Source organism: Acartia tonsa, chromosome 5, assembly GCF_053477335.1.
Source record: "Acartia tonsa isolate MP-2025a chromosome 5, ASM5347733v1, whole genome shotgun sequence".
Lineage (NCBI taxonomy): Eukaryota > Metazoa > Arthropoda > Copepoda > Calanoida > Acartiidae > Acartia > Acartia tonsa.
The window spans coordinates 40,074,510-40,088,079 of NC_137264.1; positions in this window are offsets into that span (position 1 = coordinate 40,074,510).

Sequence of the window (13,570 nt, forward strand, 5' to 3'; positions counted from 1 at the left end):
CAAATTATATAAAAGTTGTTCGTTTGCCTGTAAAAAAAATGACGTCAATCAATACAAATGACTAATGTTAGGCCGATACACTGACTAAATTACCATTGGTAGGCAAGTATACATTTAATTGACCAATAGTAGGCCAGAATGACGTCATTTTTTAAAGGCACTATAAAAATCTTCATCATAAAAATGTAACACGTCATTATTTCGGTTTCTTAAGCTAAAGACGCACAAACAGACATCCAGATATTTTAGTATTCAATGATTAGTAAAACAAAATTCGTCCGCGGATGCGAAAATAAAACCATAAAATTTATATGTTTAAACTTTAAACATTAAACCTAAGGTTTTTCCTCCCAGGATATAGCTTAAAACCACCACAGGACCTAAAAAGCACAACCTAGTCGGTCCAGTTGTAAGCTTTTATCTTTTGTTGATATAAAATCAGCACAGAAGTTTGACAGAAGATAATAACATTACTAGAAGATCAAGTGTATCAATTACAGGGAGGGAGGGGATATGGGAGTAATAATTATCATGGTTTCAAAGTTTTATAATCAGGCTCTGGCTTATTACATTGGCTACATTTACTACTGTTAGCTTGATTGGTTTTAACTAACAGTGTCTAAACTTTTCAACCAATGATTATTATCTACAGGGGATGTGATAATTCTGTTCAATCTATCATGTATTGTATTATCTCTGAATATATATGCAAACAAAGGATAAAAAGGTTATTATTATTAACAAAGAAGTCAAATCAAATGAAAAGAAAAAGCTGAAAATAGAACTAAAAAGCCTTATTAACAAAGAAGGGAAGTCCAAAATAATTTTGCGGCTCACAAAAAATGATTTGAAAAATGCGTCTTTTGATTTAGAATATTCAGTTGTACATGAGTTTTTTTTCTTTATTTTAGGCGGGACTTCTCAAAACCATTACCTAAATAAATAAACTTTATTTAAGGCTTTTTTATTTTTGAAAGCTAGTTATCAAAACATCAACAAACAAAAACACGGCCTTACGCGGCTGCGACTGCCGAGCTTTTCACGTCAAATTATAGAAGGTTTACATTGATGTGTTAAAAGTAACATATTTGGGATGTCAAAAATGCGTTGTTCCTCAAAAGTCTTATTAAAATTGAGGTTTTCCTGTATTTTAAGTCTGTATATAAGTTAATCACCAAACAGATAAAAATATATCTGAATTATTAATGGTACATTGTATCTTGCTTAATATGTTATTGACGTTATATTTTCTGGAGATCAGACATAGGACGAAGCCCAAAATACATAACTTTTGCACCACGTCGTCTTCCTGTGACGTCATATTATCCATCTCTTTTTTATGGATTTTCTTTTCCACTTCTCCTCTAATCTCCCTCATTTTATAACGTGGTGGAAAAGTTATGTATTTTTGGCTTTGTCAGACATAGCTTTATAGAGTAGCGTTTCTATAAAAATAAGATTTTACCTTATTGTTAGAAGCAACTAAATAAAAATCTACTAGATCCAGGGATAAGACAATAAGCAACAAATTGATGTACACACCAATGATGATAAACTAAATTACCCCATCTGTAGATTGAAAGCAAAAACTGAAAGTTTGGACCAATTAAACTTCAATAAAAGAACCCAAAGGTTTAAGCCAACGACTAAGAAAACGTGGTTGAAAAACTTTGGGTATCATTGTAATTTACAGTCCAATGTCCCCTCCCTCTCTGACTAGATCTACTAAAACTTGATTCATGTACTTTCAATGTTAATGACTCATATACTGTTTTTTTTTTTAAAAGGATTAAACAGACAAAACAGCAGATTTTTAAACAATAAAAAATTATGGTAATACTTTTAGTAGCGTAACTATCCTTTGTCCATCTGTCCGTCAGTCTCACCAGCTTATACCAACAACGAAATTAATTCGAAAAAATTCACGAAACCTATACGTGATTTTCAGCTGCCGTTGGGAGTCAGCACTTATTAGAATTGGAGACCTTTTTATCTGCCCCCATATATTATTTTAGATTTATTTCGCTTGTTGGCTATACCTCATTCCTGCAGTCTCACTTCCATACACCTTTACTGTATTTTTGCTGCTTATGAGCAAAATGTATATTTTTGTCTCATTGTGTTACCTCCAAATATTTATAAAGGATGAAAGAAGAAACGCAATTGTATAAATGATGATTGCATCATATTACCTTCGTGGATTTTTAACAAAATGGGCATTATCATTTTGTGAGTTTTAACCATTTAAATATATATTATAATAATTGATTTGTCCTTAGCCTTTAGGAAATGGTGGGGGATATCAGAAAAATAGCCTAAAACTACCTTAAGATATTATTAAAGCTACCCTAAAAAGTACAACCCATTCGCAACAATTTCTGAGATCTTAAGCTTCTGACAAAAAAAAACCTTACTACTGTTTATAATAAATAGGTTTATATCTTTCTGACCTATTTCTAAAAATTTCTTGTTTTACTGAAATATGCTGTACTATTCTTTTTATGAAATGTTTCATAAGCTAAATATTTCTAGGACACTTACTTGTTGGTGTAATTGTTTTACCGTTATCAAGAAGAAAAGAATTGACACTGTACAAAAGATTAGTTGATGTAATTGTTCCTTAGATCAACTGAATGCCTTGCAAGAAGACAAAATGTACTATGATACCTGTTTTTTTTACAAAATTGAAATGCATCCCATGTTAAATAGGGATCTAAAGGGATAAGATAGTGGCCGATAAATTGATGTATATTCCCATTGATGATACTCAAAATTAACCCTTTTGCAGATTAAAAATAACTTTTGGACACGCAACTAAATCAAAATCAACTTTGGGGACTAGTGTAATAAACAGTACAATGTCCCCTCCCTCCCTGATCCTGTATACTAGAGCAGCTGGATGTCTATTTGTATGTCTGTATGCGTGAATGTCCATTAAGATCTAGGAAACCACTGCACTACTAAGTCCACAATTTAAAAATAAATTAGCTCCCTGCACGTTGTAATTTTTTGTGGAGGGAGGGGAGGGGGGGGGGGGCTAAACGCTCCCGAGTTTTAAAACTCCTCCCAAAAATCAAAATATATATTCATGTCTTTTATAAAAAATAGGTTGAAAAACATTCTAACTTTAAAATCTTTAAAATTAAGGCACCAACTCCCCCTACCCAAACATATCGGGGCGAAGCCACTAGCATGGATAAATTTAAAGCCTAATATATGTATGCAGATTTAAATGGCATTTTTTTCTGCAAACAAAATATTATAATATTCGTTCTTTTAATCAAGTTTTACGTACCTGCATTGGATATTTCAATAATGAAAATATGATTATTTGTTTCATATACAATATACAGGGTGGGGCAAATAAGACCGGACAAACTTTAAACGGCCATAGCGCCAAAACTACTTGACCAATCAGGACGTTTGACCACACTATAAAAAGCTTAGGTAATGACCTTTTAGCACAAAAAAATCTTTGGACGAAGATGGACGTGTACAACGAGCTGGCCGCGCATATGTTCAACAAGGCAGATTCCAAATGCGCCGGTGGTTTAAACTGGATTCTCGACTAGGGCCGACTAAATCTGACCTCAGCCCATCTGTAGGTGAGGTAGAGTTATGTAACTTCCTGGGGATACTGTTAGATACATAAGTAAGAGACTAGAAAATACTAGAGCTTTCTATCTGAAATGGCTTGGCCGTAGTACTTCAGCAAAGTGAAACGGGGCAGATTTTGAGGTGTAAAAAACGTCAAAAACCGTGAAAATTCGTAAAAATTTCTCGGTCCTTTACTTCAGGGACCCATATTGAACTTAAAAACTCATTTTAGACTATGGGTTGCGCTGACAATATAATTAATATTTTCGGTGAATATTATGTCAAAATGACAATTTATTAATCGACAGACTCACTAACGGAAGGAGATATTCTAATAAAAGAATAGCTAGCACGGGTAAAAAATATATAATTATTTCCACCTGTTTATTTATCAACCTTCAAAATCAAAAGCACTTATATTTATGGATAGGTGTTAACACTATTATGTTAAATATCATTCTTATATCAGCTTTAATAAGCTACAATTTTGAATTTGCAAAATTAAGAATCCGATTTTGCAATTAAAACACCCCATACTCTCTCAAAAAAATATTCATAAGTTGCAACTGAAAATAAAGTTGAAAATATCAAATATTAAAGCTTATAAAATATTTAGAATCGTAATATTTAGTTGTTAAGAGATAGACAAACAGACTAAAAATCTGATAAGCCCTTATTATACAGAAGTTCCGCTACTAAAATAATTTATGTGATATACCTAATACCTATATACATTACACAAAATAATAAATTTGCTATAAATTTTTATTTGCTGTTTCACATGAGAATTCTTGCTATTCTTTATTGCATGACATCTCCCTATCTGTCCTATACATCGTGGCGGCAAAACTTTGAAAATATTATTCAGGGGTATTGCACTCGATATAAATGAAGAAAATAAATGATGTTGATATCATAAATGGGGTATAGTCCCTTTCGTAACATCGCACCTTATAAGGGGGGATTCTTCGTATTTTTCACAGTAGCTTTTCTCCTATTTCTAGCCCCTGCGGGGGGCTCTAACACTGCGGGGCAAATTACCTAACCCTGTGGGGCAATCACCTAACCCAATATAACCTAACCTAACCTAAAATAACCTATAAAAAGCCATTTCAAAAATACGACGAATCGCCCCTTATGGGGCGATGTTACGGAAGGGACTATTCCCCATAAATGTTTTTTTCCATTGCATGGCTGAAAAGTTTGAGGCAAACTAGTTATTTCATCAGGTGCAATATCCCTGAAACAAGTATTCATGCCCCATTTGTTGAAACCACACAAAATAAATAAAAACAAGGATAATTATGTCCATAAGTAGCGCAGAATTGGTTAGCTAACAAAATAAAGTATTAAATTAAGTTTACAAAGAACCAAATGGCGAAAATGTAAGCATAATAGAGGTTCATATTCTTAAGGAGGTAGTGACAATAAAACACTTATTGCTACAATGATATAGTAAGAGACGGACATACGGACATGTCCAAGTTATAAAGCAGCTGCTGGACTAACAAGAATAGTAACATCCATCAAAGGATAGCTTACAACCCAATTACTAATTATTACAATGGTTGGTTTGGGTAATCTTTTAGAATATAATGATAATTCTTTTAATGACTTTTGTCCAACAATGAAAATCTAGAAACCTTTTCTATTTAATATACTTATTTTTCTTTAATTTTCTAGATTCGATTAATTTAGAAGGAAGGGAACATTTGACTGAAATTTAAAGACGAAGCCCAAAATGCATAACTTTTGCACCACGTCGTCTTCCTGTGTCGTCATATTCTTAATCTCTTTTTTAGGGATTATCTTTTCCATTTCTCCTCTCATCTCCCTTATTTTATGACGTCACAGGAAGACGACGTGGTGCAAAAATTATGTATTTTGTGCTTCGTCAAATTTAAATATAAAGGTACCCAGAGTTTTAAAGGTTTAAAGCCAACGAGTTAGAGCACAAAATAGCAGCAGTATCCAAACTTTTTCACCAATAACAAAAGGGATAACTTTCTTCATCATAATTGGGGATTTGCATAAAATAATCGTCCATTGTCTTATCCCTTAAGATCCCTGTATTAATTAGATGTAAAACTAAGTTTTAAAACGTGTAACCACATAAAAGAGTTGATGAGAGACAAAGTAAAGATTTACAGAGCGTAAAATCAGTCAAGTAGTTAATCTAACAAGGATGAATAACATGAATTTTATATTCATCAGCGGAGCCTATAGAAAAATCATGGACAAGGACATTGGTCAAAAACTTATACTAGTTTCCAAAAATTTTATAAATGTGCTCTCCCAGGGCCACTCGTTGACTTAAAACCTTGGGTACTTCTATTGAGAACACAGAATAGTGTCTGACTGATTATGACGTAACAAAAAAAATTAGCCAATGAGAGGCCACTATAAATTTTACCATTGGTCAATAACGGCCTCTCATTGGCTATTTTTTTTGTTACGTCATAATCAGTCGGACACTATTACTGTGTTCTTCTATTGAATCTTGATTGGTTGGTTCAAACGTTCTGAAAAAATAATTTAATCTACAGGAGAAGAAATTTAGTTTATTGTAATACATTGATCGTCCATTGTCTTATTCTTTAAGATCCCTGACAAAAATGTCATTGGTTAAAAAAATATTAAAACATCAACATTCTAAATTGAGAAATTGTCCCAACATTTTCCTAATTCCTTAATAAAGAACAATAAATTAATATACAGTACCTTGTGGACAAATATAATCATAAATGGATGTTTTGTCCAAATTTGTAGCAGCATGAGATATCCCATCTTTAAAAGTTATGACCATACTTAAAAATAAAGATATGATCATTTTTATGTACCTAGCGCTACAGACGGACGGAAAGAATTAATACAACTATAGAGTATATTTGCTATAGTAAATTATAAAGACAACAAGATTACAAAGAATTCATAATTTTGCTAAATTAAAGAATAATGCAAAATCATTGATATAGAAAATGAAAATCAAATCAAATCAAATATACAAGATGTTTTACAGTTGCTTCACAGTAGAGATAATTTAGAGGATTTTTCTTAAAATTTTAACCAAACAGGGATCTTAAGTGATAAGACACGAAACAATGAATTAATGTACAACTGAAGTATGGAAAAAAAGTGACAACTAATTGAAAAGTTTTGTACTACCCAATCTGAATCAAGGATTTCAAAAAAGAACCAAAATTTTATTAGCTAAGAAAATAAAAGATTGTAATCATAAAGCCTTTGGTACAATTCACAGTCCAATGTCCCCTCCCTCCCTAATTCCAAGCCTCTCGAGGCTGTGCAAGACATTTTTGATTTGTTTGATCGTTTTAACCATCTAAATTTTCTCTTATGTTATTGTATTTTTTTTTTTTTAAACTGTTGTTGCTGCAAAATAATGCTATGCACCATCACATCATTTATACTTAATCCTTATAATAAAGTAATAGGATCTCTGTCTGTGTGTATGATTTACCTAACTATTCAACCGCTATGGTTCTCCTTTACAGGGTAGCTTCTCATAAGTCCTGAGGAGGTTTCTATTTTTACCCCTTTCTTTATTAAATTGAAAGTTAGGGGTGTCGACTTCACCTCCCTCCACCTCTAGAGTCCATAAAGGTCTCTAGGGGCATAGCTGCTAGTTAGTTGTATAAACATATTGCAATAATGATGCCTATGAGAAAGAATCACATAAAAGGATGTTAAAACTATTGGTGTGATATTAATACCCCTTTTTGGAAATAATACAACTTTTATATTATACAAGTGTGTTTTACAGAAATTTTGTAGTTATTAAATGATATTACTTAAATAATTTAAATAAATGAAGAAAAAAGTAAAAATAATTCAAATTACCTGAAGTTTCTAACGCAATGTGTTTACTAATTGTAAGTATTTACGGTAAAAAGATAAGAAAGCCATGTATGTGCCATTTAAGTAAATTAGATTAAGAAAAATAAACAAACAATTTTACGCTTTTAGAACCCATAGCTACTCTATAACTAGGTATTTTATTTTGTATGTCCGTCCAATTGTCTATTACTCGAGTAATGTTAAAGGTACAGTATTTTTATATTCTGGCTCTGCAATGTTTTTCTGTTACATAATACTTAGTCATTTGAAAAATAAACTTACTGATTGTGCGTTTTAGCTTAATTCGTTTTAATCAAAATAAGTGTAGCTTTTGGCCTTTTAAGATTACACTTGAGGGAAAGGGGGGAGTCGACCCCCAACTTTTCACATTATTTGCAAAATAAAAGTCAAAAAAATTGTAGTTTGGTGGGGGATTTTTTCAGAATACGATTTCTCTTGGAAGATTGGATGTACAATACTCAAAATTAGTTAAACACCTTTTCAAGACCTAGTCAAAGCTTTACTGTAAAGGAGAACCATTTTGGTCTAGCGGTTAGCGATATCTCAACTTGCAGACAAACAGACATACAGGCTATAACTTTTAAATTAGGATAATATATCGTTCATATTCTTTTTAATAATAATAAATAAATCATATTATCATAGTAATGGTTTGTATATACATTACTAATAACTATTACGTACTATTTACGGCTCCCACTATTTACAAAATAAAAATGCTTATAAAACGGTTTCCGTTATGTCACAAACTGAAAACCGCGCAATTACTCAAAACCTATAAAAATAATATAGGCATTACACTTCACTGGCCATTTGAACAATTTTCAAGGTTTTGTTGAGCAAACACAAAAACTTGACACAATACCCATTCTATAAATTAGTATTAGCCACAAGTACTTCAAATTATCTCTTAGTAACATAAAGACAAATATTTGCATCATATCACTGCTACAAAAATCATCTTCACTGGTTATTTTCGGTTTTTTCTAACTTCACTTTTTGCGTAATTGTGTTTTGGACAAGAAAAAAATAAGGTAGGACTTTTTTTTATTTTAACAGCTGAAATTTTATATAATGGGATTTAATTGTTTTACTATACTGCTTAGTTTGGTAAATTTTGTACTAGCAGCTTTGCTGATAACTCACTATAACAATAAACTACAAGTTACTACGACTGCCTTTATTTTTCTACCTGTCTTTCTATCCCTCACTCTCTCTTTCTCTCTCTCTGTACGTGTAGTGCATGTTATGGTGCTATGGCATGAAAGGAAAGGTAAATGTAAAAGGGGGGAAGGGGTAGTTTGCAATGTAACTAAAAAATGGTTGGTTAGCAAAATTAAATATGTTAAATATTTTGCTAAATGTTAAACAAGGGCATATAGGCAAGTTAGTTATACTTATATGTCAAACAAAGACTTTATATATGTCCTTCTGTCATGTTTAAAACAAAAGAACATTAAAAGGACCAAATCGCTCAAGGACGTCCAGGCATTTTTTAAGAAGGCAAAAAAGAGGAATTTTAAAAGATTGAGGGGGTAATCTGATAAATATTTAAAATCTTGAGATGGGTTAAATGAGAGGTTTCAAAGTGTTATGGGTAACCCCATTCTCCGTCTCTAGAAAACACTTTCTATGGCGGTCAATATTTTTGCTGTTTTGAACAGTACATCAAAAAGGGAAAGGGGGAAGGCCGCATGGGAATGGAATCACTGCCTGAAAAAATATTTGCCCATGGAAGGATGTAATGGACGTAGTAAATAATATGATTAAATAAAAATTAAATCTTTTTAAAATTTATTTTATATTATGACCATATATTGACCCTTTACTCCTTATTTTTATTTTTGAAAAGATTATTTCAAGCCCCTGCATGACTCTATATTCTATGGGGCAGTATCATCATAAAACCACCAATTATCTATGATATTTACAACCTCTTTTGGCCGTATAAAGAGATACCTGTTTAAAACATTGGAATGTTGGTCTATAAAAAGCAGGTAGCATGGCTTTACACACACACACACACACACGAACACATACTCAAACACACACACATATACAAAAAAAAGCTTTTTATAGTAAGAAATTTATATTTGGGGGATTTTAAGTTAAAAGTTAAGGGGGGGGGGAGTTAAAAGGGACGTGGGAAAGAAATGGTTTGAAACGTAAGGGGCAAATGGTATAATAGGGTGTGTAACCCCTTACGCTAAATTTCACATTATTTAAACATCAAAATCGCAACATAAACTGACAAAACCTTTTCATTTAATTTGCTATTTTTTTGTTGTGCAAATTTTAAAAGGATATGACACGATGCGGTAGTGATGACACACTGATTAGAAGGGGTCCAAATTTCTTCATATTTTCTCAATTATTTGCTTTAAATTCATTTCATTAAGAATTTTGTAACAAGCAACTTTCTTTTTTTGTTTTTTATTCATCTAATTAAAATGAAATTTTTATAGTGTGGTGTTTTTTTTGTAATAAATTGAGGCGCAAACGCAAAATAGAGCCTAAAGGTACAACAACAAGCCTGTTGCTTAGTTGCTATAGGCTGAAAAAAATCCATTTAGAAACCGGAGTCAGCTAGATTTATCTCAACCTAAAAAGCGTTGGTTATAAGGTCAACCAACTCAGTTCATTCAGGGGGTGGGGGAGAAATTACCCAGAACTTTTACAATAAATCAGGTTACTTAAACACATTTTTTAGTACACTAGCGGCTGCGCCCCTAGATGCACCTTAATGAAGGAACTAGAGATGCCACTTTACTGTTAAATTTTTTTTGTTTTAAAATATAAGAATCAATGAAGAACTTATTTCCGGGGGGGGGGGGGGGATGGTCAATTCCTTTTATTTGGATAATCTCTTGGGTAAATAGATAAAAAAATCTTCTCGTGTCCTTTTTGAAATGGAAAACCAACGGATGGATGTTTCTTTAAAAGTAGTTTGACAGACTACAAATATTGATTGATTATGGTAGGGGTGGGAAAATGGACAATAAAATATTCTCCCCTAAATAATGATGTCCAATTCTGTTTTGTAGACTAGCATATTTAAGATTTTAATTCGAAAGGGAGAAAGTAGTTATTGAGATCTTAAGCTTCTGACAAAAATCCCGTAATACTTTCAATAATACTAGCGGAGACGCCCCTAGAGGCCTCAATGGACACTTAAGATGGAAGGGGGAAAAGTCGAACCCCCCATTTTTAATTTGAATTGACCCGGGACCTTTGAGAAGCTACCCTGTTAAGGAGAACCCGATCGGTACAAACAAACAAACAGACAGACATCGTTCTACTTTGTATTATAGATAATGAGATAATAGGATAGGGCTGGTAGTCCATTCTCTCTGAATGGAGCAAATTATGAGTTAAAAAGAAACATATTTGCACGACAAGGGTATCTTATTTGAAAAATACCAACTTGCTAAAAATGTTGAGCAAAAACATTTTGTTGTGTGAAGCCAATATACAACTGTATGGTATGTACATTGTACGTCTATAAGCTAGTTACCACTTAGACTTAAAGTAAGATTCTTTCAATAGTTTAACTATTTGTTTAAAATTAATTGGTAAAATAATGTGTGTTGTTTTAGGTAGGATTAGGTTAGGTTATATGGGTACAAGACAGTCCCGTTGGGTTAATTTGCACCGCAGGTATATGCCCCAGAGTTTTATAGACCTCGGCAGGGTTGCGGCATAGAGAAAAAAAAATATATCCCTCTTATTTTTAATTTCTTTAGAAAATAAGATAGGAGTGGTCCCTAGGCACTTTGAAGACAAGCACCAATTATTGATTTAAACTTCACTGCGCTTCTTGTGGACAAAATTGTTATTGTTAAGCTAGATATTTTCTTGAAATCAAATGCTTTTAATGAATAAGTGTTGTTATCTGTAAAACAGCAATTTAATTTTACCTAAATAAATTATTTTCCAGTATATTATATTATAGTAGTAAATACTAGACTAACAGGATGTTTGTTTGTCCGTTTGTTAGTACCGAAGGATCTCGCTAACCGCTGAACCGATCGGGTTCTCCTTAACAGGGTAGCTTCTCATAGGTCCCGGGAAGGTTTATAACTATTTTGAGGGGAGGGTACCACCACCCTCTCGAGAGAAATCACAAAAAAAATCAAAAAAATTTTTGTTTACAAAAAAAACTTGAACGCAACATAGATAGGTATCGTAGAGACTTGAACGCAAAAAAAGTGCAACTAGAGGCCTCTAGAGGCGTAGCCGCTAGTAGTATATAAGATATTAAAATAACTACGCTTCGCAAAAAAATTTCCTTCCCTAAAAATTATATAACTAAGATCTTATTTTGCGCCATATGGCATAGATTGGTATACAACAAGGAAATTTGGACAATTATTCAAAAAATGTGATAATTTTAAATTCACTTTGTCAACCCATCACTTTAAGTTTTGTGTGTATGAAATAGTTGACCGTTCGTCTATCGAAACTTCTCAGGATATATAAAATTTTAAAGGTAAATTTTATCAGCTCTTATCAAATATATAGATAGACACTGCTACAATTTTATATGACTGCTATACGCTATATCTCATTAAGTCAGTCTGTCTGTTTTGCTTATTTTTTAGTAGCTAAGGTACTCTATAATTCACTTTGTCCGTCAGTCAGTCCGTAACGCTATGGGGTAAATGGGATTTATTCAGCTCCTATGAAAGATAGAATTCTGAAACTTTTTGACAAGATTCCCATCAACAAGGAGCACAATTAACCATAAAACATCAATGACTGTTGGACCGCTTTTTAACAGGTTTTAGACTATTTTTTATTTTTTTCTCATTTTTCTCCATATCTTTGGTGTTTATGGTCCGATTTTCAAAATTTTTCCTGTTACAGATATCCAGATATCAAAATTAAATCTCCCGTCGTTTAAAGAAAAGAACCATGACGGTCAGACTGTTTTTTTGCAGGTTATTGGCTATTTTTCACGTATTTTTTTCATATCTTTGGTGTTTATGGTCCAATTTTAAATTTTTAAATTTTCTGGTCAGACTGCCTTTTAGCAGGTTTTTGGCTATTTTTATATGTTTTACATATTTCCCCATATCTTTGGTGTTTTTCAAACATTTTTGGGATATCAGTATCAAATATTTTTTTCCATTGTTATGAGCATCTTTTATGTAATTTACTTTGACAATAAACATCATACAAAATATATCAAGGTTTCATGTTCATTTTCTCCTATAAACCTATTAATTAAAAATGGGGATGTGGGTCAATTTTAATCACCACCTTAAGTGCCACTAGAGGCCTCTAGGGGCGTAGTAATGTATATTGTTTCATCCTTGTTAAGTAAAAGTAAACTTATGAATGAATTTATTATTGAGAGATGAATTCCCATGGTACTTGTCATATGAGAGTAATGTACAGGGAGGGAGGGGACATTGAGCTGTTTATTACACTAGTCCCCAAAATTTTATATTAACGTTTTCGTATTCGTTGGCTCGACAACTTTGGGGACTTGGCTGTGGATGTTTCATTAAGTCAAGGGTCCGAACGTTTCAGCTACTAATTGTAGAAAGGGTAATTTGTGTATCATTATTATCAATTTATCGGACATTATCCTATCCCTTTAGGTTCCTGGTAATGTGTCTTTACATTATTACAAACATAATATTTTTGCCGTATATTTATTGTGCATAGATGGATTTTTAAAAACTTTCAAAAAAGGTTTTTCTAAATGTGTATACATACCATTTATGTGACACAATTTTTACCTGCAACAATTATCCTTGCCTTAGAAGTTAGAACCCTGACTGTCATTTTTTTGCACGACCTTTGTTCTGACGACAAAATTTAACCATGATGATAAATCGTAAAACGGTGCTCTAACACAAATTCACTGTTGAGCATTAATAAACCCCTCAACCTTTTTATGATAAATTGAATAAAAGGGGTGTAGTTTTTTCCTTTGCCTAAACCCTGCGCGGGGGACCTATACACAGGAGGGCTTAAACATGTGTTGCTTTAATACTGCAAGGTTACCTAATTGAATCTAACCTAACCTGACATGAAGAACACTAAAACTACCCCTCCCCCTCATTTAAAATCAATTTACAAAATTTAA